The sequence below is a fragment of the Oncorhynchus nerka genome, linkage group LG1 (assembly GCF_034236695.1).
Source record: "Oncorhynchus nerka isolate Pitt River linkage group LG1, Oner_Uvic_2.0, whole genome shotgun sequence".
Taxonomy (NCBI): domain Eukaryota; kingdom Metazoa; phylum Chordata; class Actinopteri; order Salmoniformes; family Salmonidae; genus Oncorhynchus; species Oncorhynchus nerka.
Genome location: NC_088396.1, coordinates 38792928 through 38802106, shown reverse-complemented (window position 1 = coordinate 38802106; position 9179 = coordinate 38792928). Strand labels below are relative to the sequence as shown.

General features: G+C 43.3%; 1 long non-coding RNA gene across 1 annotated transcript; it reads right to left on the bottom strand.

Annotated features, from left to right (window-relative positions):
* Positions 1-6394: 6394 nt before the first annotated feature.
* On the bottom strand, positions 6395-8750 carry LOC135572771 (uncharacterized). The gene is made up of 3 exons (XR_010464479.1): positions 8315-8750; positions 7742-7896; positions 6395-7560 (listed from the first exon to the last, which is right to left on the bottom strand). It is a non-coding gene; the product is annotated as an uncharacterized LOC135572771 (long non-coding RNA).
* Positions 8751-9179: the final 429 nt, after the last annotated feature.

Sequence of the window (9179 nt, the reverse complement as noted above, 5' to 3'; positions counted from 1 at the left end):
AGTGATACTCATACAATACGTAGACAACCTGTTGTTGGGGGCTCCCACCTCAGACCTCTGTCTAGAAATGACTAAAACCCTGTTAGACTTTCTGGCAGTCAAAGGCTACAAAGTCAAGATGTCAAAAGTCCAATCATGCAGACGAACCGTTCTGTTCCTGGGAAGGGAAATCTCAAGCGAGGGGGCCGGACTCTCAAAATCACACCGAGACTCAATCCTACATCATCCCAGGCCCATTACTGTTTCAGGAATGCTCTCTTTCCTGGGGTTGACGGGATACAGCCGTACTCACATCCCAGACTATACTGAAAGAGCTGAACCTCTGAGAGAAATTGTTCAAGAAGCTGGCCCAAGAAACCTACAGGCCCCACTTACATGGACTCCTGAAGCTTCAACGGCGTTTGGGCACCTGAAGACTGACCTGTCTGTGGCTGCTGCTCTCACGGCACCAGACTACGGTAAAACATTTCACTTGGATGTTTCTGAAAAGGAAGGTTTTGCATCCGCCGTCCTTTTTCAGAAACATGAGGGGGAGAGAAGAGTACTTATGTACCACTCTTCAAAACTTGACCACATTGAAACTGGCCAGACCGCCTGCTCCAGGTATGTTGCGGCGGTAGCCAAGGCGATTGAGAAGACAGCCCATCTGGTAATGTGCCACAAGATGCAAATACACACCCACCACGGGGTGGCAGCATACCTCATCAGCAAAGAATTTACCTTCAGTGCGGACAGAAAAAACAAAATCCAGAACAAATGCACCCAGTCACACATCACCTTTGTGAACACCGACAAGAACATGGCAGATGCACTTACCGCAGAAGATGGCCTAGCACACTCCTGCCAAGAGAGGGCAGCACAAGAGCTCAAACTGAGACCAGACCTGGAAAATGAACCACTGACATCTCCAGACCTATGGCTGTACACAGACGGATGTTGCTACAAGGGAGACACAGGAAACATAGCTGCCTATGCGGTCGTACAGCAGCTGCATGACAAAACACATGTCACGCTGGAGTCAGGAATTATCCCCCAGCCAGCATCGGCACAACTTGCGGAAATTGTGGCCTTGACTCAAGCTCTAGAGAAAGCCGAAGGAAAAACTGTAAACATTTACACGGACTCGGCATACGCACACGGAGCTGTGCACATAGATGGACCACAATGGGTTAGGCGCAACTTTACCACCACAGGTAACCTACCCATCAAGCACCGAGCCCAAATGGAACGTTTGATGCATGCCGTGTCCTTACCAAAGACAGTGGCCATAATGAAATGCCGAGGCCACCAAAGACTGACCAGCAGAATCAATCAAGGAAATGATGCCGCAGACCTGGCAGCCAAGGCCGCAGGAGGATACAGTCCCCGACAGATGGTGCTCGGGATAGAACCGGCAAGGACTGAATTGACAAGCCAACACATACTAGAACTACAGGAAGAGGCGGGCCCTTACGAACATTCGGTTTGGACACAGAAGGGAGGCTCCAAGGGACCAGATGGAATATGGAGATGCCATGACGGCCGACTGGTGGCTCCGGCTAATCTCTGTCCAGAACTGATAAGGGAAGCCCATGGACCCACTCATGAAGGGAAACCCAGAACTTTACAGAAGGTTTCATACATATGGTGGCACCCCCACATGAAGGACATGACAGATTTATTCTGTGACGAATGCAACATATGTGGGAGCCACAATCCAAAGAAGCCCTACCAGACCCCGATGGGGGCCTACCCGGTGCCAAACGCATGTTTCCAAGACATCAGTATAGACTATACAGACATGGGAGAAGACAATGTAAAGAACGGGAAGAGATATTTGCTAGTAATGGTAGATAATGGTAGAAGCAATTCCAACAGCTAAGGAGGATGGGCAAACGGTCATTAAGTGGCTGCAGTCAGAACTAATACCTAGATATGGGGTCCCTAGACATATCCGAAGCGACAATGGGTCCCACTTCGCAAACAAACATCTGAGACAGGTGGAGGAGAGGTTCGGCATTATACACAAGTTTGGTTCCGTGTATAAGCCGCAGGCCCAAGGCCTTGTGGAGCGCTGCAACCAATCTCTTAAGTGTAAGATAGCCAAAGTGTGTGCTGGTACCAAACTGACATGGGTGGAGGCCCTGCCACTGGCGTTGATGGCCATGAGGTCATCACCTGGGGCAGGGACTCATCTCTCACCCCACTAAATAATGACAGGGAGAGTAATGCCAGGTCCACCAAGAGAGGGAGGTCATATGCCCCCTCTTGATGTACACCAGATAGGTATGACTGACTATGTAAGAAAATTGACGGAACTGTCCGCAGCTCTTTCCAAACAGATACACAAAGTCCATGAGGGGGAGCTGACGGGAGATCCGGAGCAACTGAGGGTAAAGGTCGGCGATTGGGTGAGGATCAAGGTCCACAAAAGAAAGTGGGCGGATCCCAGGTGGACTGGACCGTACGAAGTGAAGGGGGTTACTTCACACTCAGTCCAGGTCAAAGGTAAATCGGGCGCACCTTGGCACCACCTGACTCATTGTACACCAGCACCGACTCCTTCCAGAACTCTGACTGAAGTCAGGGTCGATTTGAGCGACCTAAATTTGATTACAACCACAGAACCCTTAGTTGGTGAGGATGTGGGAGCAACTCCCCAGCACACCAACTAACAGGTCGTCCAGAGATAGGGGCTATCCCTGGACGAGATTGGGGATATCAGGCCCCGTGTTTGTTATTTTCATTGTAGTCACAGGAGTTTCCATGGGGATTCTTTTTCCTGCGGGAAAAAGTGGTGGAAAAAGTTGGCTTATGTAGACAAGCATTTTACTTTTATTTTGAGCTGTTGTTCTCCGCTCTGTTAAATGAGGGTTGTAAGTTCCTAGGTGGCTGGTAGCCAACTTAGTACATAGTGGGATTGAATGGAGAACATGATGGTAATACATATATATCGATTTCTGTTTAATACCGTGCCTTATTTCATAGTCCCTTATGGGAGAAGTTTCTCTTTGTGTCTGGATCCAGTTAGGTTGTGTCACGTCTCTGGTGAGACGTGAAGAGAGGGTTTTGTAAGGAATTGCTATTTCGTATGCAGGTGACTAACATACTGCTAATTACATGGCTACAACTCACAGTAAAGCCTGTGGGGTCCCCTACAGGATAGCTCCCACATTACACACATAATCTCCCTTTTAACCGAACACTGTGCCCGAAGAAGATTCTACGATGACGGACAGACAACTGAGCCAATGGCGGAAGACTACAGACTACAACCAGCTGAACCAATCCGGAGATCCGATCTTCCTAGAATCAACCTTCTGTCTGTTCCGTATATTAGTGGTGTACTGAAGAATAACGGTCTCTTTCCTGCTGTTCCAACACGAACTAACGGAAGAGCCGTAATTGCGCTGTACTACATATTTTCACTCTGAATAAACTGTTTACTTGTCATAAAATTTACCACTTAGTCTGAATCGATCCTTGACCGGCTCACCCATCTACACATTTAATTTCTAACAGTTGTGACATTAATAAAAAATTGTAATTCGTGTTGTTTAATGTTTTAGAAAACCAGCAAACCAGGCTGTCGTCTTTTGTGAAACAGTGGACGTAAAGAATCTAACGCTAGCTAGCTAAAGCATTTACTGCAAATTGTATGTACACCTTTGTAAGCTTGCCTTGCTGATATTTCCCATGCAATGCCGCTTAAGTAACATAGCTACCTAACTATTTTCTCGATTATTGTGTAGTGGAGGATAAAAATACCTGTATGCCTATGGATGTGTAGCCGATCTGTGTATGGACCCTAAAATATTTTGTATAAATATTAGTTCAGTACCTAGCTATGAACCTCAGCTATCATAGCCTGTTGTATCGACTTCAAACTAGTCTAAATGGCATTAATGAAGCCTATGGATTAAGTAGAATATAATATAACTTTATTCTGCCAAGGATGCAAGTCCTATATACATGTAGTTATTACCAAGCATGAGATCCGGTCACAAGTGTAGAGAGCAGGAGGCAGTTGCAGGTTTAGAACTACTGAGTTTATTAAAGCACTATAATTCTAAAAGCGGTACGAAACCCAAAGTACAAAATAATAAAGTACTCGGGAAATAGTAGGAGAGATTCCTCTCATGGAAAAGAAGCAACATTTACAATGCCGACAAAGACAAATGACAGAGTGAGTATGTATAGAGTGGGGACTGGAACCAGGTGTGTGTAATGATGACGAGACAAGTCCGGGGTTGATGAGTGAAGGGCGTTTGCCAGCAGCAGGTTCGGGAGGAGCTAGAAGGCCGGCGACGCCGAATGCCTGAGCTGGACAGGAGGGGGAGCCAAAGCGAAGGCTGGTGTGACAGATCCTCACATTGTAGCCTGTACATTGAATATATTCACCTGATCATGTACTCTACCTTGGTAAATAAAGGTGCGGTTCAGATATGTCTGTGAGACATTATTTTTCCTTCATATCCAATACCAGGAGTATCAAACTCCAATCTTTGAATGATGCTGTGTCTGCATGTATTAAAATTATATACTTCAACAGCATTTACCGATCCTGGGACATGAATGGTTACACATTTTAACCAAGCGAATAGACTAGAAACGTGATTTAAGTAATTAAAGGCTCATTTGGAATTCATATATACAGAAACAGAATTTAAAAAACAGTACACTACCCTTCCTATGCCATCATGTGCAGTTTACATACACAGGTTGGAGTCATTAAAACTCGTTTTTCAACCACTCCACAAATTTCTTGTTAACAAACTATAGTTTTGGCAAGTCGGTTAGGACATCTACTTTGTGCATGACACAAGTAATTTTCCTAACAATTGTTGAGACAGATTATTTCAATTAAAATTCACTGTATCACAATTCCAGTGGGTCAGAAGTTTACATACACTAAGTTGACTGTGCCTTTAAACAGCTTGGAAAATTCCAGAAAATGATGTCATGGCTTTAGAAGCTTCTGATAGGCTAATTGACATCATTTGAGTCAATTGGAGGTGTACCTGTGGATATATTTCAAGGCCTACCTTCAAACTCAGTGCCTCTTTGCTTGACATCATGGGAAAATCAAAAGAAATCAGCCAAGACCTCAGAGAAAAAATTGTAGACCTCTGGTTCATCCTTGGGAGCAATTTCCAAATGCCTGAAGGTACCACGTTCATCTGTACAAACAATAGTACGCAAGTATAAACACCATGGGACCACACAGCCGTCATACTGCTCAGGAATGAGACGCGCTCCTAGAGATGAACGTACTTTGGTGCGCAAAGTGCAAATCAATCCCAGAACGACAGTATAGGAACGTGTGAAGATGCTGGAAGTACAAAAGTATCTATATCCACAGTAAAATGAGTCCTACATCGACATAACCTGAAAGGCCGCTCAGCAAGGAAGAAGCCACTGCTCCAAAACTGCCATAAAAAGCCAGACTATGGTTAGCAACTGCACATGGGGACAAAGATCGTACTTTTTGGAGAAATGTCCTCTGGTCTGATGAAATAACAATAGAACAGTTTGGCCATAATGACCATTTGTTATGTTTGGAGAAAAAGGGGGAGGCTTGCAAGCCGAAGAACACCACCCCAACCATGAAGCACGGGGGTGGCAGCATCATGTTGTGGGGGTGCATTGCTGCAGGAGGAACTGGTGCACTTCACAAAATATATGGAGTCATGAGGAAGTAAAATTATGTGGATATATTGAAGCAACATCTCAAGACATCAGACAGGAAGTTCAAGCTTGGTCGTAAATGGGTCTTCCAAACGGACAATGACCCCAAGCATACTTCCAAAGTTGTGGCAAAATTGCTTAAGGACAACAAAGGCAAGGTATTGGAGTCACCATCACAAAGCCCTGACCTCAATCCTATAGAAAATGTGTGGGCAGAACTGAAAAAGCGTGTGCGAGCAAGTAGGCCTACAAACCTGACTCAGTTACACCAGCTCTGTCAGGAGGAATGGGCCAAAATTCACCCAACTTTTTGTGGGAAGCTTGTGGAAGGCTACCTGAAACGTTTGACCCAAATTAAACAATTTAAAGGCAATGCTACCAAATACTAATTGAGTGTATGCAAACTTCTGACCCACTGGGAATGTGATGAAAGAAATAAAAGCTGAAATAAATCATTCTCTCTATTATTCTGACATTTCACATTCTTAAAATAAAGTGGTGATCCTAACTGACCTATGACACAATTTTTTTCCAGGATTAAATGTCAGGAATTGTGAAAAACTGAGTTTAAATGTATCTGGCTAAGGTGTATGTAAACTTCCGACTTCAATTGTAAATACACTAATACCGGTTCATCTCAATGTCTAACTCCCTTTATCTGCAATGATCTGGGGACACAGGATAGGTGTAGTATTTCCTCAAATGAGACTTAATTTCAACCAGTAGAGAATGTGAAACACTTTATTGAAAGAAGTTCATTATCCAAGTGTTATAAATACATAATATATCCATTATAAATATTCTAATTGTAATATCATATTATAAATACAAGTTCAATCTGTACTTCAATGCACATCTGGTGTTCATTATAAAAACAGAGGAAGAAAGAGGTGGGTAGAGAGGTGTGAGAAAGAGTGTAAAAGACAGAAGGGGAAAGAAGTAAGAATTGAGGAGCAGGGAAGACAGCATATGTTTAATGAATTACAGTGCTACCCTAATATTGTCTCAGTTCATCACAAGTACATAAGTGTCTCTAGTGGTGTCTCCTAACCAGCTTTGGGTCCCCAGTTGTCCTTAAGGTTATCTTAAGAGCGGGTGATGACGGGACTGGGGGTGGCATCCTCTCTCACATCAAAACATACCTGCTGACGAGACAGATGGAGAGATATAGAATTTTAAAAAGGCTTAATCGTGCTAACACTGTCAGTCATCATAATCATCTTGAGGTGTAATGCAAAACCCTCCCTATCATTAACTCTTGGGACTACTACATCTCTATCTGTATTTCAATGTAAAGCATATTTTTAATAATACTTCCTATATTATATTATAGGGTGTCTAATTGTTCAACATTTTCTCAATATGGGGGACTCTTAAGAGCCTGTTTTGGTTTTGTACAGACATCACCCTTACCTGAACAGCACCCTCACCTGAGAAGTAGAAATCAAAAGGAGAGAAACTGGGAATTTAAAAACTGCAGTTGACATAGCTAAGTAAATGGAAGAATACTCTTATTGCAATGTGGATGGCTCTTAAAATAGCCTTTGGTTGTGCATTGTAGTCTATGGGATTGCCAGGGAACAGCACCCTCTGAAGAAGTAGGAGGTGAAGATATCCCGCACACGGATTTCCTCCCATGCTGCGTTGTTGGCCCCAATCATTGAAACATACTGTAGAGCAGCAGACCTCTCCTCTGGCACACGGTGGCGAGCTGCACATCCCCCTCCTGGTCCTCGTGTCCATCCTCATGAAGTTATGCACGACACAGGTAGCCTTCAAACGCCTGAATTCCTCCAGGAGGCAGTCCCAGATGGCTCTGGTCACCCAACCTTGCAGTGCCCTACACGGTAACTGTAGGCAATCATTTTGAAGGAATCTCCAGTTACAAGGTATCTGTAGGAATGTGGAAGATAATGTCATTATTAGACTTTTACATCACCAGGTCATTGTGGATTGCTAAAGTATAATAATTCTTATAACAAATGATAACATTTGATAAATAGATGCATGTGTACATGCATGTGACAATAGCAGGATCATATCAAGGATTGCATCACAAATTAATCATAAATACCACTTGAAGCTTGATGATGACTTGATCATTTGAATCAGAGCTAAGGCAAAAACAGGTCCAGTCCCCAGGACCAGGACTGAGAACCACTGCTCTTCATTGGGACCTCTTCATCTGCAGACAGGCTTTCACAGCTCTCTGTATCTGAGGACAGAAAACTACACAAGAAACAGACTTCATTATACTCAAATTAGACCACACTGAATATTATGTTACTATTATTTCCATCCTCACTTCTAGGGACTGGAACTACACTAAAGTACCTGCCCTATACAGAATAGCCTACTTTCTCACTGACAGTTGGGGCTGCTATCCTTTCACCCTCCTCCATGGCTGTTAGCTAGCTACCTACAAATGCATTTGGAGTTTTTGTTACAGTGATAAATACATCAAGATAGCTAGCTAATATGAAGTTAGGTAGCTGTGATATTTAATTAACTTGGCTAGCTAGCTAGTATGTTAAGTTGTCTAGATAGCCAGCTAGCTACATTAGCAGCTTGTTTGACTTAACCTGCAATGTAGCTAGTTAGCTAATAATACGTCTTATTAAAAAAAAATCGAAATGTATTTACTTACATTAATAGGTTCTCCCAGACATGTGGACGATTGGAAACAGGGCAACAAAGTGTGTTTGTCACGAGAGCGTTACCTGTGAATAAATTCATGAAATGGATTAAACTATTTACCCATTTAATAACCAGACATTCACAAAAACTTGCTATGCTGAATTCTTGACGCACAATCGAACTGCTGCCATATGCTGCCAGCACGCTCAAGCGACCCACTCACGCAACAATTTACCGCGTGCTAGTCATTGTTACCAGTTACATTACATGGGATGTGCAAAATCACGAGCATCAGGCTCTCTTCCGCGTAAAGAAATTTGACTGCAAACAGAGACCTGTATATAAGGATGAGATGTTCATGTCTCAATGGGAGTCGTCCTAAAAGTGGGAAGACAGGAGACAAGCTTAGGTCCAAAATAAGCCAATGGAAACACATTGGTCTTATTTTGGACAGATTTTGGCGAGAGTGAAACATCTCGCTTCGCCTCTTCCTCTCTGCTCGCTTTGTGACTGACAGGCGCCTATCCTATCAATAGATTGCTAGAAGATGGATATCGTTCATTATAGTGGGAGAGGGCTCGACAGAGTAGCTAATTGAAAATGAAAAGTAGCATAGTTAATATGAAGTGTAAAACACTGGTATTGTCAGTCACTGAAAGTCACTCAATTAGCCATTTCAGCTAACAATTCTTTGTTTGGTAAATTAGTCCAATGATTTTGTTAGTCACTCTCACTCAGGTATCATTAACATGGATGTAAGTCTTGGCAAAATGTGTAGACTTGCATGAAATGAGCTTTAAACGTGCAAAAATGTATCTCCACCCCATGGCAAAATGGGTAGATTTGCAGGAAATTAGCTGTAAAATTGTAGATTT